Source organism: Pinus tabuliformis, chromosome J (genome assembly GCF_031772625.1).
Source record: "Pinus tabuliformis cultivar Carrire ecotype Pingquan chromosome J, CPIR1, whole genome shotgun sequence".
Taxonomy (NCBI): domain Eukaryota; kingdom Viridiplantae; phylum Streptophyta; class Pinopsida; order Pinales; family Pinaceae; genus Pinus; species Pinus tabuliformis.
The window spans coordinates 761,091,543-761,105,372 of NC_142295.1; positions in this window are offsets into that span (position 1 = coordinate 761,091,543).

The window sequence follows — 13,830 nt, forward strand, 5'->3', positions numbered from 1 at the left end:
AAGAGGCAAGTGAACATTGCCTTCCTTTCTGAATAATAAAGTACATGCTGTTATTTCTTACTGTTCTGTGTTCTAGGTATATTTCTTCACATATTTGGTATTATTGTATCTTCTCGCAGGTCAAGAGCATAACAAGTGGTATCAAATCACTTTCCAAGGCTGGTGGGGTCTCCATTTTTAGCCAAAAAAAAATTTGGCTAGAGACGTGTTCTGGCGTCTTTAAACCACGGGATCTGTCGTTGAGTGCATAAACCTGCAAATTTGGGGAGGCATGCACGTAGGAAATACAAGAGGTGGTCACGCTTGTTGGACTCCCTTGTAACCCCTAAGGGTACCCCTTTAAGTAGTATCGCATTAGATAGAACCGCGCATGGACTGTCTTCCAAATACCCTCTGGGTATATCGGAAGCCCCCTAGGCTCTCTTGAAACCTCGTCATAGATAAACCGATGGTCGTCTTGCTGCTATAGTACACCGAGAACAACACTCGGGGAGATTACTCACGTGTACGATAGGGTAGTCGGGTTGTACGGCTAAGAGTACAGTTGATCCTCCTTCGTTAGTGCCCTGAAAGATTGGGTCGAGTACTACTGTCGGACCCTTATGTATATTGTGATCTGTAGCACCTGACACTCCTTGAGACCATAATTCTCTTGTCTCTCTCTCGATCATGCATCGTCTTTGCCAGATCAGATCTAGCAGGTTGGGTTCTATCGCAGCCACAAAAATCAGTTCCGCCATTCAGATCTATCAGATCCACCATTCATATCTATCAAATCCACCAATCAGATCTATCAAATCCACCATTCAGATCTAGCAGTTTGGGTTCTGTAGCAGTCGCAACAAACAGATCTGCCATTTAGATCTAGCAACAGGGTTTCGATCACTGGCACATTCCTACTCATACTCTACAGTTGAGGGTTTCGCCAACAGATCTGACTATTTGTGTGGCTCTTATACCTGGGCGTGATTCTCGCAGGACATTGGGCAGAATTAACTTTTTTGGGAATCGACTACTGCAGTATTCCTAAGCGAGTAAAACTCCTTTCGGAGTAAAAAAATAAAAAAAAATCCCTCCCGAGATGCTTATAGGAGACTTAGCCCATAAGAGTCAGGTCGACGGGCTGAGAAAGGTGGTACCATTCACTTGTCAGCGTCAAAATTTTGGGTGGTCCCAAATTTTTTTTCACAGTAACAAAAAGTGCACCGGATCTGTGCATGGTACAAACCAGAGCTCAAGCTATGGCCAATGAGAAGATAGACACCCTTGAACAAAAGTTGGAGGCATTAACAAAGCAGATCCAAACCTTAAATGACACAATCACAAAGGGAAAGTTGGGGGAACAATCGAAGGCATATGATTTTAATGAAAACCTTGAGGGCAATTCTAGCCATTCTCTTCACTTCTATGGAAACCACCAATAGTCCCAGCCTCGACCACCCAAGCTAGACATGGATAAATTTGATGGCTCTCATCCGGCCACATGGCTATCACAAATGGAGAAATATTTCACATTGAATCACATCAGAGATGATGCGACTAAGCTAAGTGTGGGAAGCTTGTACTTGGACCAAGAAAGATGGTAATGGTGGCAGTGGCATCAACACTGCTATGCAAGGCCAATGAATTGGCAGATATTCTCAAAAGCCCTTTCTAATCACTTTGACCATGAATCTAACTTTTTGGGTCGTCTTACTAAGCTCTGATAGATAGGCACAGTGCAATAATATATTAAAGCCTTTGAAGCATTAGCCTTCCGCACAAGAGGTCTAGCAGATGAATTTTACTTGGAATGTTTTGTTAGTGGTCTCAAAGACGCCATACAAGCCCACATCCAACTGCAACACCCAGTCTCATGGCAGGCAGCTTGCAAGATAGCTCGTGAAGTAGAACGTGTGTTAGCGTCCCAGTCGACTCGTCCAAATTTCATAGCTGAGGGACGCCCCACCTAGGCTTCAAGCACTACCCAAACACTTAAGGTTCAAAAGGTGTCACCAGCATAAATGGCGGAAAGAAGAAAGCAAGGATTGTGTTACTACTGTGATGAGAAATACTCCCCGGGGCATAAATGCAAGGAACCCAAATTATTTCAAATTGATGCTACTGATCATAGTTCATCTGAGGAAGCCCGACCATTTGAGGGACCAGAGGAGGAAGATGAGGACAACCAGCCGGACAATGAGCTCCCAGCTACACCTGAAGAACCAATTATCTTGCTTCATGCTTTGGCAGGAATTTATTATTCCCAAACTCTCAAAATCAGAGGTTTTATTAAGCATCGCCTTGTAATAGTCTTGATTGATAGTGGCAGTACGCATAACTTTATCCATCAAAGAGTTGCTAAAGTAGTGCATTGTTTTGTCAGAGCAGTATCTAATTTCCAGGTCCAGATTGCTGATGGGGGGCAATGAAATGTGAAGGCCACTGTGAAAATGTCAAACTTCAAATGGGGGATTATCACCTAAAGACCCACATGTTTTCCATCAACATGGGTGGGTGTGACATTGTCTTGGGTGCTGAATGGCTCCGCACACTCGGCCCAATCACAATGGATTTCCAGGAGTTATATATGAGCTTTAAGCAGAATAACCACACACATACCCTTCACGGACTCCAAGCAGGTGCTCCTTCTATCATCAGCTCGCATAGGATGGAAAAATTGTTAAAAAAGGGCCACCATGGAGTTATAGCCCAATTTAATGCCATTCAGGCCTTCGAACCCACTTCTCTTCATATTCATCCTGAGATGCAACAGGTCTTAAACAACCATCTATCGGTCTTTGACAAGCCTCATGAGCTTCCACCCTCCAGAGGGGAACATGATCATAGCATTACTTTGGTCTCAGGGGCACAACCACCAAATGTGTGCCCATATAGATATCCTTTCTCCCAAAAGAATGGAATTGAAAAAATCATCACGGAACTCCTGGAAGCCAGTGTCATTCATCCTAGCATTAGTCCTTATTCATCGCCTATGGTCATGGTGCTCAAGAAAGATGGGGAACGGCATATGTGTCTAGAATTTAGGGCCCTCAACAAGCTAACAATCAAAGATAAATTTCCCATCCCAGTTGTTGATGATTTGCTAGATGAACTAAATGGGGCTCAATTCTTTACTAAGCTTGACCTTTTCTCGGGCTATCACCAAATTCGCATGAAAGAAGTAGACATTCCAAAGACTGCTTTCCGAACTCATGAAGGCCATTATGAATTCTTGGTCATGCCATTTGGTCTCTGTAATGCCCCATCCACTTTTCAGAGCCTCATGAATCACCTGCTCAAACCATATCTCATAAAATTTTTCCTTGTTTTCTTGGATGGCATCCTCATCTACAGCCTCACCTAGGAAAAACATCTTCAACATGTAGATATGCTCTTGCAACTGCTCCGGAAGCATAAATTATTTGTCAAATTGTCCAAGTGCTCTTTTGGCATGGAAGAAGTTGAGTATTTGGGCCACATTATGGGGTGTGAAGGTTTCAGGGTTGTAGGTTTTAACCCCGTACAGAAATTACCTACATACAAATTCTAAAACACAGAAAAATAAACAATGCGAGGGCATAACACATAAAACACATATACACAGAGATTTTCCCACTGGACCAAATCCGGGACTACCAGCTTGATTTTTCATTATGTTCCTTTCAATGTAATAATACATATTTATACATGCCAAAGCATCCAATACCATGGACCGAAAACCATCACGTCCAATACCATGGACTGAAAACCATCGTATCCAAAAAACATGTGCGAAAATCATGCACAAAACCATAGGTGGGTCCGCCCAACCTAACATAGGGTCCAAAACCAAAATTTTCTAGGGCGCTGCCCTGAACCCCATAAAGTGGGGTTATAGGTACACCTCAAACCCCCTGTGACCCCCCCACTACACAATCGGCGCAACGAAGGGGGTGCCCCGCCCCACCCCCCCCCCGTAACCCCCCTAATTAACTATGTGGGCTAGTCCTGGAAAGAATATAACACAACCCAACATTCTCCCACTTGTTTTTTTTCTTTCCACACGGGGCCACAAGAGAGCTTAGTCATTTTTCCAGCCCTAAAATGCCCATTGTTTCTCTACACCAAGAGAACTTCTCAGAGCTCACAAATTTTGTCAATGCATCTGCAGTATTCTTCAAAGTGTCCACCTTTACCAGCAACACCTTTTTGTCTTCTATCATATCCCTCACAAAGTGATACTGAACATCAATGTGCTTTGTCTTTAAATGATATGCAGGGTTCTTTGCCAAGAAAATTGCACTTTGGCTATCACAGTCTATCCTTATAGCTTCCTGTACTAACCCCATACGTGAACACAATCTCTAAAACCAAACTGATTCCTTGCTTGCATGAGTGGCTGCCATGTATTATGTCTCTGTAGTTGATAGTGCCACTACAGATTGTTTCTTACTCATCCAACTGACTGCACCTCCAAATTGGTTAAACACATACCCACTTGTAGATCTTCTCTGATCCAGATCTCCAGCCCAGTCTGCATCAACAAAGCCATGAATATCCAACACTCTGTCCAATCCTGGTCTTCCTTGGTAGCACAAACCATAATCACTAGTGCCACGCAAATACCTGAAAACCTGCTTCACTGATATCCAGTGCTCCTTCCCTGGTTTTGACATAAACCTGCTCAATACTCCCACTACATGTGCAATGTCTGGTCTAATATAGACCATTGCATACATTAGGCTACCGACTGCACTTGCATATGGAACACAGGACATGTCCTCTTCCTCTTCTTGTGTCTTGGGACATTGTTCAGCAGATAACCTCACACCTGCAGGAATAGGAACCTTCACTGGTTTACTATCCTGCATATTAAACCTCTGCAGTATTGTCTCGACATACTTCCTCTGGTTTAACTAGAGCTTCCTCTTTGCCCAATCTCTTTTAATTTCCATGCCCAAAATATAGTTTGCAGCACCAAGATCTTTCATGTCGAATTTGGAGGACAATTGGGTCTTCAAATTCTGGATAATTTCTTTGTCATTTCCAACCAGCAACATATCATCCACATACAAGACCAGATAAATAACACGGTCACCAATTAATTTAAAATACACATAGTGATCTGCTTTGCTTCTAGTGAAGCCAAGTCCCCGTATAAATGTATCAAATTTCTGATACCACATCCTTGGTGACTGTTTTAACCCATACAGAGACTTCTTTAACTTGCATACCAGTTCTTTCTTACCCTTCACCGCAAAGCCTTCAGGTTGCTTCATGTAGATCTCCTCTTCCAGATCCCCGTGAAGAAATGATGTCTTCACATCCATCTGTTCTACCTCAAAATCAAAAGCAGCAGCAACAGATAAAAGTAATCTAATAGAAGTTACCTTGGCAACAGGAGAAAAAATATCACCAAAATCAATTCCCGGCACCTGGGAATAACCTTTTGCTACCAACCAAGCTTTGTATTTCTCCACTTTTCCTTCTGCATTTGTCTTCTTTTTGAACACCCATTTGTTTCCAATGGGTTTCCTTCCAGCCGGCAACTCCACCAAATCCCAAGCCTCATTTTTGTGCAAAGATGCCATTTCATCAACCATGGCCTCTTTCCAGAGTTTTCCATCCTCTGAATCCACTGCTTTCTTCACAGTTCTAGGATCATCATCAGTAACAGACAAAGCAAAATTTGAACAGAAAGTAGATGGACTATACCTTTCTGGCTGCCTTCTTTCTCAAACTGATCTTCTCATAGCCGGAGTTTGTGGCTCTTCATCTTCTGATTCCTCCTCTGTTGTAGAGTCTGATTCTTCCTCCTTTAGCTCAAACTCTATCTTCTCAGGTTCCTTTGGTTGGACTTCATGTTTAATAACATCTTTCACCTCTCTGAACACCACATCACGGCTGTACACAACCTTCCTTGTTACTGGGTTCCAAAGCTTATAACCCTTTAAACCATCCTTATACCCAATAAAGTTGCACTTTTCAGATTTACTATCCAACTTGGTTCTTTTCTCCTTAGGAACATGTACATATGCATCACATCCAAATACCCTTAGATGTGAAAGAGAGGGTTTCTTACCAGTCCATACCTCTTGTGGAGTCTTATCCTCCAACGTTGATAAAGGTGACCTGTTGACCAGGTAACATGCAGTATCCACTGCCTCTGCCCAGAATTCCTGTCCTAACCCGGCACCACTGAGCATGTTTCTTGCCCTTTTCATCAACGTTTTGTTCATTCTTTCTGCAACTCCATTTCGCTGAGGTGTATATGGAGTAGTCTTCTACTGTGATATACCACACTTCTTACAGAATTCTTCAAATTCCTTGCTACAAAACTCTCCACCATTATCTGTCCTCAGCACCTTTATCTTCTTCTTTGTCTGATTTTCCACGAGAGCCTTAAATTCTTTAAACCTGTCAAAGACTTCAGATTTCTTCTTAAGGAAATATATCCATGTCTTCCTTGAGAAGTCATCTATAAATGATACATAGTACACAAACTTACCCAGTGATGGAACCTTCACAAGTCCAAACACATCACTGTGCACAAGCTCTAATATATGTTTTTCCCTCTTACTACCAGAGGGGAAACTCACCCGATTCTGCTTCCCATATACACAATTTTCATAGAAATAAAAATCCAAAGAGTTATTACTCATACCTTCTACCATACCTTTACCATGAAGTATTCAAAGGCCTTTCTCTCCAATATGTCCAAGCCTTTGATGCCACAACATGGTCTTCTCTCCAGAGACCACTAGATTTTTTTCTCCACTTTCAAGAACCACAGAACTATTGCACCCATCAATAACAGTGCTACCTTGCATCTTGTACAGAGCTCCAATCCGAACTCCCCACATCAATACCAGTGTTCTCCAAACCATTTTGCAGGTATCCTTCTCGAACACTGTTTTTACACCTGCATCATCCAGCTTGCTTACAGAAATCATATTTTTGGCTAATGCAGGAATATGTAGAACACTTGGAAGTGTTCTAACCCTTCCACCTTGCAACTTCAACTTTACTATTCAACGACCAATGATTCTAGCCTTCCTATCATCCCCCAAGAAGACATCACCACCATCATATTTCTCATACTCGCAGAACCACTCTCTATGGGGAGTGAAGTGAAAGGATGCACCTGAGTCAATCAACCATGCCTCATGATCTACATGTGTACTTGAAGAAGACAAGTACACATCCCCACCTTCATCTGAGGTGGTTTTTGCCTCTGCAGAAGGAGCTTCATCAGATCCCTTTCCTTTGTTAGGAGCTTTAGATTTACAGTACCTTTTGTAGTGCCCTTCCTTCCCACATTTCCAGCACACCACCTTTACAAGTTTTCCTGGAGATTTAGATCTCCCTTTAGATTTAGATATCCCACTCGACTTATTTTTGTTTCTGTTCTAGGTCCGCCCTCGTACAGACAAGGCATCACCATTTTGGCTATCCATATTTTTCTGTCTCATCTCCTCCATCAGCAAGGATGAGACTATTTCATCAAGATGCAAGGCAATTGCATTGCTACCTATTGCAATAACCAAACTATCCAATGAATCTGGTAGAGAACACAACAAACTGATGCACTTATCTTCATTTGAAATTTTAATATCAACAGATGCTAACTAACTTACCACAGTATTAAATGCATTCAAATGCTCTGTCACCGAGTCTCCATCTTTCATCCTCAAGTTATACAGCTTTTTCCGCAGGAACAGTTTATTCACCAGAGACTTAGATTGGTACAAAGTCCCTAACTTGTCCCACAAAGCCTTCGCCGTAGCTTCCCCTAATACATTCAGCAATACTGAATCTGAGACACACAATTGTATTGTGCTGTTTGCCTTTTGATCCAACTTCTTCCATTCTTCATCGGACACTCCCGTTGGTTTATTACCCGGATCTACTACAATCCACTGGTCTTTATCTACCAACAAATCCTCCATCTTGAGTTTCCACAACTCAAAACTCTGACCATTAAAATTATTGATCTCTATCTTTCCACTACTCACCATCTTCTTTCACCACCAGAATCGATCTCCCAGATCTCCCACTGAACCGGGTCTACCACACCCCTCAGCAACAAAGGTGTCCCCTTGAAGCCAAAACTGCTCTGATACCAAATGTAGGTTTTAACCCCGTACAGAAATTACCTGCATATGAATTCTAAAACACAGAAAAATAAACAATGCGAGAGCATAACACATAAAACACATATACACAGAGATTTTCCCACTGGATCCCAAAACCAAGACTACCAGCTTGATTTTTCATTATGTTCCTTTCAATGTAATAATACATATTTATACATGCCAAAGCATCCAATACCATGGACCGAAAACCATCGCGTGCAATACCATGGACTGAAAACCATCGCGTCCAAAAAACACGTGCGAAAATCATGCACAAAACCATATGTGGGTCCGCCCAACCTAATATAGGGTCCAAAACCAAAATTTTTCGGTGCACTGCCCTGGACCCCATAAATTGGGGTTACGGGTACACCTCAAACCCCCTGTGACCTCTCCCCCCCCAGTTAACTACGTGGGCTAGTCGTGGAAAGAATATAACAGAACCCAATAAGGGTGGATCCCAACAAGATCCAGGCAATGCAGAATTGGTCCCAACCAAAGACCTTGAAGAGCTTGAGAGGATTTTTGGGTCTCACCGGCTACTATCGCAAATTTGTCCGCAATTATGGTCGCATTGCTAGACCCCTCACTCACCTTCTCAAGAAAAATTCATCCCTCTGGAATGATGAAGTGCAACAGGCATTTATAGCTCTCGAACATGCCATGTGTTCCACTCCCATATTGGCACTACCCAACTTCACCAAATATTTTGTGATTGAATGTGATGCTTTAGGTACGGGTATTGGGGTTGTCTTAATGCAGGAAGGTCGACCCTTGTCCTTCACTAGCCAACAACTAAGTGGGACAAATATGGGACAATCTACCTATGAGAACATTGCTTTCCTTTCTGAATAATAAAATACATGCTGTTATTTCCTTCTGTTCTATGTTCTGGGTATATTTCTTCGCATATTTGGTATTCTGGTATCTTCTCGCAGGTCAAGAGCATAACATCTGATGGACCCTTCTACATGAAAAATGACAAATACTTGAAAAACATGATTGCAATCACAATTTTCATGTATTTCTCATTTTTCGTGTGGCAAGGTCCATCGAAAGTATGTAACATGGGTACTCCTTGGGTGAGGAATAAAATTTTGCATCCAACTAGTACTCCCACTCGAAATTTGAGTAAAACCATAGGGAGATCAGTTGAAAATACGAGTTGAAAAAGTAGTTTTATTATTTTTTTATTTTTTTACTTTTTTACTCCAAAAATGGTGAATCATCCCCCATGGTTGACATCATCATCTTGAATCCTATTGGTCCTTATAAAGTTTATTTTGGTCATACATTTTTCTTAGGAGGCCCATTTTAGACCTCAAAATTCCCGTAATGACTCCCTATAAGCTTTGGTATGGAATACCTGCAACAGTCAAGCATTTTAGAGCCTTTGGTAGCACGTGTTACATCAAGATGAATGATGACAAGCTAGGTAAGTTTGATGCAAGGATTGATGAAGGTATTTTTCTTGGGTATTCTCATAATAGAAAAGGCTATAGATGTTGTAATAAAATACCAAGAGGGTAGTTGATTGCATTGATATCAAAGTGGATGAATATGTTGAACATGAAGTCAAACAACCATTAAATACTTGCTCTAATGAAACAGTCAACAATGATGAGGAGGACCATGAGCCACTTTCAGAAGAAGACAATGAAGATCCCTCCAATCCTCAAGCCAAAGATCCTTCAAGGTATGTACAAAAATACCACCCAGCTGACCAAATTGTTGGTGATTTAAAAATAGGTGTTCAGACAAGAAGGAAGTTGCTCAATCCCTCTGCACAAGAACATGTAGCCTTGTTGTCCATGGAGGAACCAAAGGATGTTGCACAAGCTAGTCAAGATGGAAATTGGTTAAAATCTATGCATGAAGAATTGGACCAAATAAAAAAAAATCAGACATGGGAACTTGTTCCAATACCAGCAAACAAGAATATCATTGGCACTAAGTGGGTCTTCGAGAATAAGTTAAATGAGTGTGGTGAAGCGATCAAAAATAAGGAACTATTGGTATGTAAAGGTTATGCTCAAATTGAAAGTCTAGATTTTAATGAAACTTTTTCTCATGTTGCTCAAATATAGGCAATTAGAATATTTTTTACATTTTCATGTTTTAAGAAATTTAAAATACATCAAATGGATGTCAAATATGCCTTTCTAAATGGAGAACTACAGGAATAAGTTTACATAGAAAAGCCAGATGGTTTTAAGCTAACAGACAAGCTTGATTATGTTTGCAAGTTTAAGAAGGCCTTGTATGGTCTCAAGCAAGCCTCTCAAGATTGGTATTCCAATTTGGACAGCTACATGCTAGAATGCGGATTCAAGAGAGGTGCAAATGATGAGAAATTTTTAAGTCAAGGCTAATGATGGAAAATTGATAGTGGTAGTTTTTTATCTTGATGATATTATTTTTATGAGTGATTCAGATTCACTAACATGTCAATTTGCAGCTGATATGAAGGCCAAGTTTGATATGTCTATGCTTGGATAGCTTTCTTATTTCCTTGGTTTATATATTGCGCAAACTCCCAAATTAGAGAAATTTTGAGGTCTAAAATGGGCCTCCTAAGGACTATTATAAAATAATAGTGGAAATAATAAAATAATATTAGATTACATCATCAAATTTTAGAGGGAAAAAAGAAAAGACTACTTTTTCAACTCGTATTTTCAACTTATATCCCTATGGTTTTACTCAATTTTTGAGTGGTAACACTCATTAGATGTGGAATTTAATTCCTCATCCAAATAGTACCCATGTTGCATACTTTTATGGACCATGCTACATGAAAAATCGTGATTGCAATCACATTTTTCATGTATTTCTCATTTTTCTTATAGTAGGGTATATCGAAAGTACACAACATGGGTACTTATTCGATGAGGAATTAAATTTTTCATCCAACGAGTGCTCCTACTCGAAATTTGAGTAAAACTATAGGGAGATAAATTGAAAATACGAGTTGAAAAAAGCAATTTTTTCATTTTTTCATTTTTTTTATCTTTTTACCTTGTTACTCCAAAAATTGTGAATCATCCCCCATGGTTGACATCATTATCTTGAATCCTATTGGTTCTTATAAAGTTGATTTTGGTTGTACATTTTTGTTTTGAGGTCCATTTTAGACCTCAAATTTTCTTTAATGAAGTGATATTCATTTCACAAAGCAAGTATCTCAAGGAAGTATTGAAGAAGTTTGGCATAGAGGAATGCTCTTTTGTGAGCACATCAATGGTTACAGGATGCAAGCTTAGAAAGATTGGTGAACCACCAGAAGTGGATCATAATTTATACAGATCTATTATTGGCAGCCTATTATATTCTACAGCTTAAATACCAAACATGATGTAAGCATTTGGTATTATTGGAAGATTACAAGCAACCCCCAGACAAAGCCATATTCTAGAAGCCAAGAGGATTCTCAGATATCTCACGGCCACAGTGGAATATGGACTATGGTACCTACGAGGAAAATATTTTTCACTAACTATTTATATTGATATTGAATGGGCAAGTGATGTAGATGATTAAAAAAAATTAGTGGTGGTGCATTCTTTCTTGGAGAATGTCTAGTTTCATAGTTGAGTAAGAAGCAAGTTTCATTTTCACTTTCTATAGTTGAAGAATAATATATCGAAAAATATTCTTGTTTCCCTTAAATATTGTAGATGAAGCAGACTTTGCAATATGTATGTGTGTTTTATGATCATCCTATTCCTATTATTTGTGACAATAAAAGTGCCATCAACATGTAAAAGAATCATGTTTTTCACTCCAAGACAAATCATATTCCAATCAAGTACCATTTCTTGAGAGAGAAAGTTGCCAATCACATTGTGAAGTTGGAGTATTTTCCTAAGATAAAGTTGTTGATATTTTCACCAAACCGGCTCCCACGAGATAATTTTGAGTATTTGAGGCCAATATTGAGAGTAGTTCCTCTTGCCTCCACTAGATCTTCCTTCAAGAGGGAGAAAGGCAGTTGGTATACCTTCAGCATATTAATATGAAGATCCCAGGTCCATAGGATCAACAAGACAAGGGAAGTTTGTTGATAGGGGGAGTACAGTTGCAGGGGGATTTCAATAGTGTCTTTTCCATTGATGTCAAAGGGGGAGAAGTCAAGGTGCTCAAACAAAAGACATAAGTACTTCATAGAAGTATTACAACACAGGAGAAGTGCATTTTGGGGGGAGCAGCATCCAAAGGAGAAATAAGAGCACAAGCATATTTGGTTTAGATCTCACTTTGTCTTCATGATGATGTTTTGTTTGATCAAGGTGTTTCCTTCAATGTCAAAAGGGAGAGAATGTTAGAATTGTGTTTTCATTGATGGAAAAGGATGGCACGGGTGATCAAGATTCAAGCACAAGAATAAGAATGAATATCGGCATGAATGGAGAAGGTGCAATGACTTTGAAGGAATTTATAGTGTAGAATATCACTTCAAGGTCAGATGGAAACCACTTAGATGGAAAGAGATCTAAAAGAGCTTTCCAGTGGTATGTGGAAGTTTAGAAACGGCCTCCTAGATCAGAAGATATGGCTGGAGCCCAAAACTCAGAATTTATAAAGCTAAGTCTAATGGAGTACCTTTGTAGTAGGTCTATTCTGGTGCAATTCCAAAATGGGAAAAGAAACTGGGGAAATACTGGTGGAGGTGACAGATTTGAGCATGTAGATGGGTGGATCTGCCACCATGCGTCCCCACTAGAACATTAGTGAAATTGCATCAGACCTTGCCACTCGCTCGTTAATGCACAAGATGGGTGGCACAAAGTGGTTTCCATAAATCGTTTATCGTTAGATCAATGGCAAAGGTTGATTCCGCCAGTCCCCGCCCTCAAAACTACAAACAACCTGCAAGGGGGGGCACAAACCACCGGTGGAAACCAACAGACAAGCCATAGCTAATGTGGTAGATGATGTTAGCATGACATATACAGTGGACATGTGGCATTCTTTTATGGGGTTTTCAGGTACCCAAGTGGGCCATTTCCAGGTGACATGTGGACCACACATGAGACGCCATGTGGGGGAGATGATGTAAGCATGATATCATCCCTGAAGGTAAACCTCAAAATAATTATGACGTGCACAGAGTAATACCATTGGGCGGACTAGGTGTCAGGATGACATGGCAATTGTCAGAGACAACTCAGCCCGACTAGAAGATGATTGGAGTGCATGTATAATAGGCGGACCCACCAAGATATCTCATCCCAAACCCTTGGCCCCATAAGGTAATTAAAGTGTGCAAGAAATATTTTTAGGGTTTCAAGATTTGGGACACAATGGCATGTATAGATTGGCAGAGGAAGCCAATGAGCGGAGAGGACAGATAGCTCCACAGGACATGTAATCCTGCAGGGTAGACCCCATAAGAATATTAAAGGCATAATAAAATAGTGTTGGGTAAAAGGTGTTAGGGGCCAAGGCATAAGCACCAAGACATGATTTTATAAGAAGCATATGACCAAGAGCACAGAGTTCTGAGGCACGGGTTGGATAAGCACTTAAGAAATTAAGGACCACGTCACAACGCTTGGTTATATGGGCTATCGGGCCAAAGTACGAAGTGCACAGGGGATTAAAGGTGAAGTGGCATGGACATATCAAGCATCTTATTTGGTAGTTTTTCCAAATAAGGCAGTCAGCCAGAGTTGCAACTGCAGTTAAAACTCCAGCTAAACCCTATAATGTGCTAGATTAGCTAAAATTGATA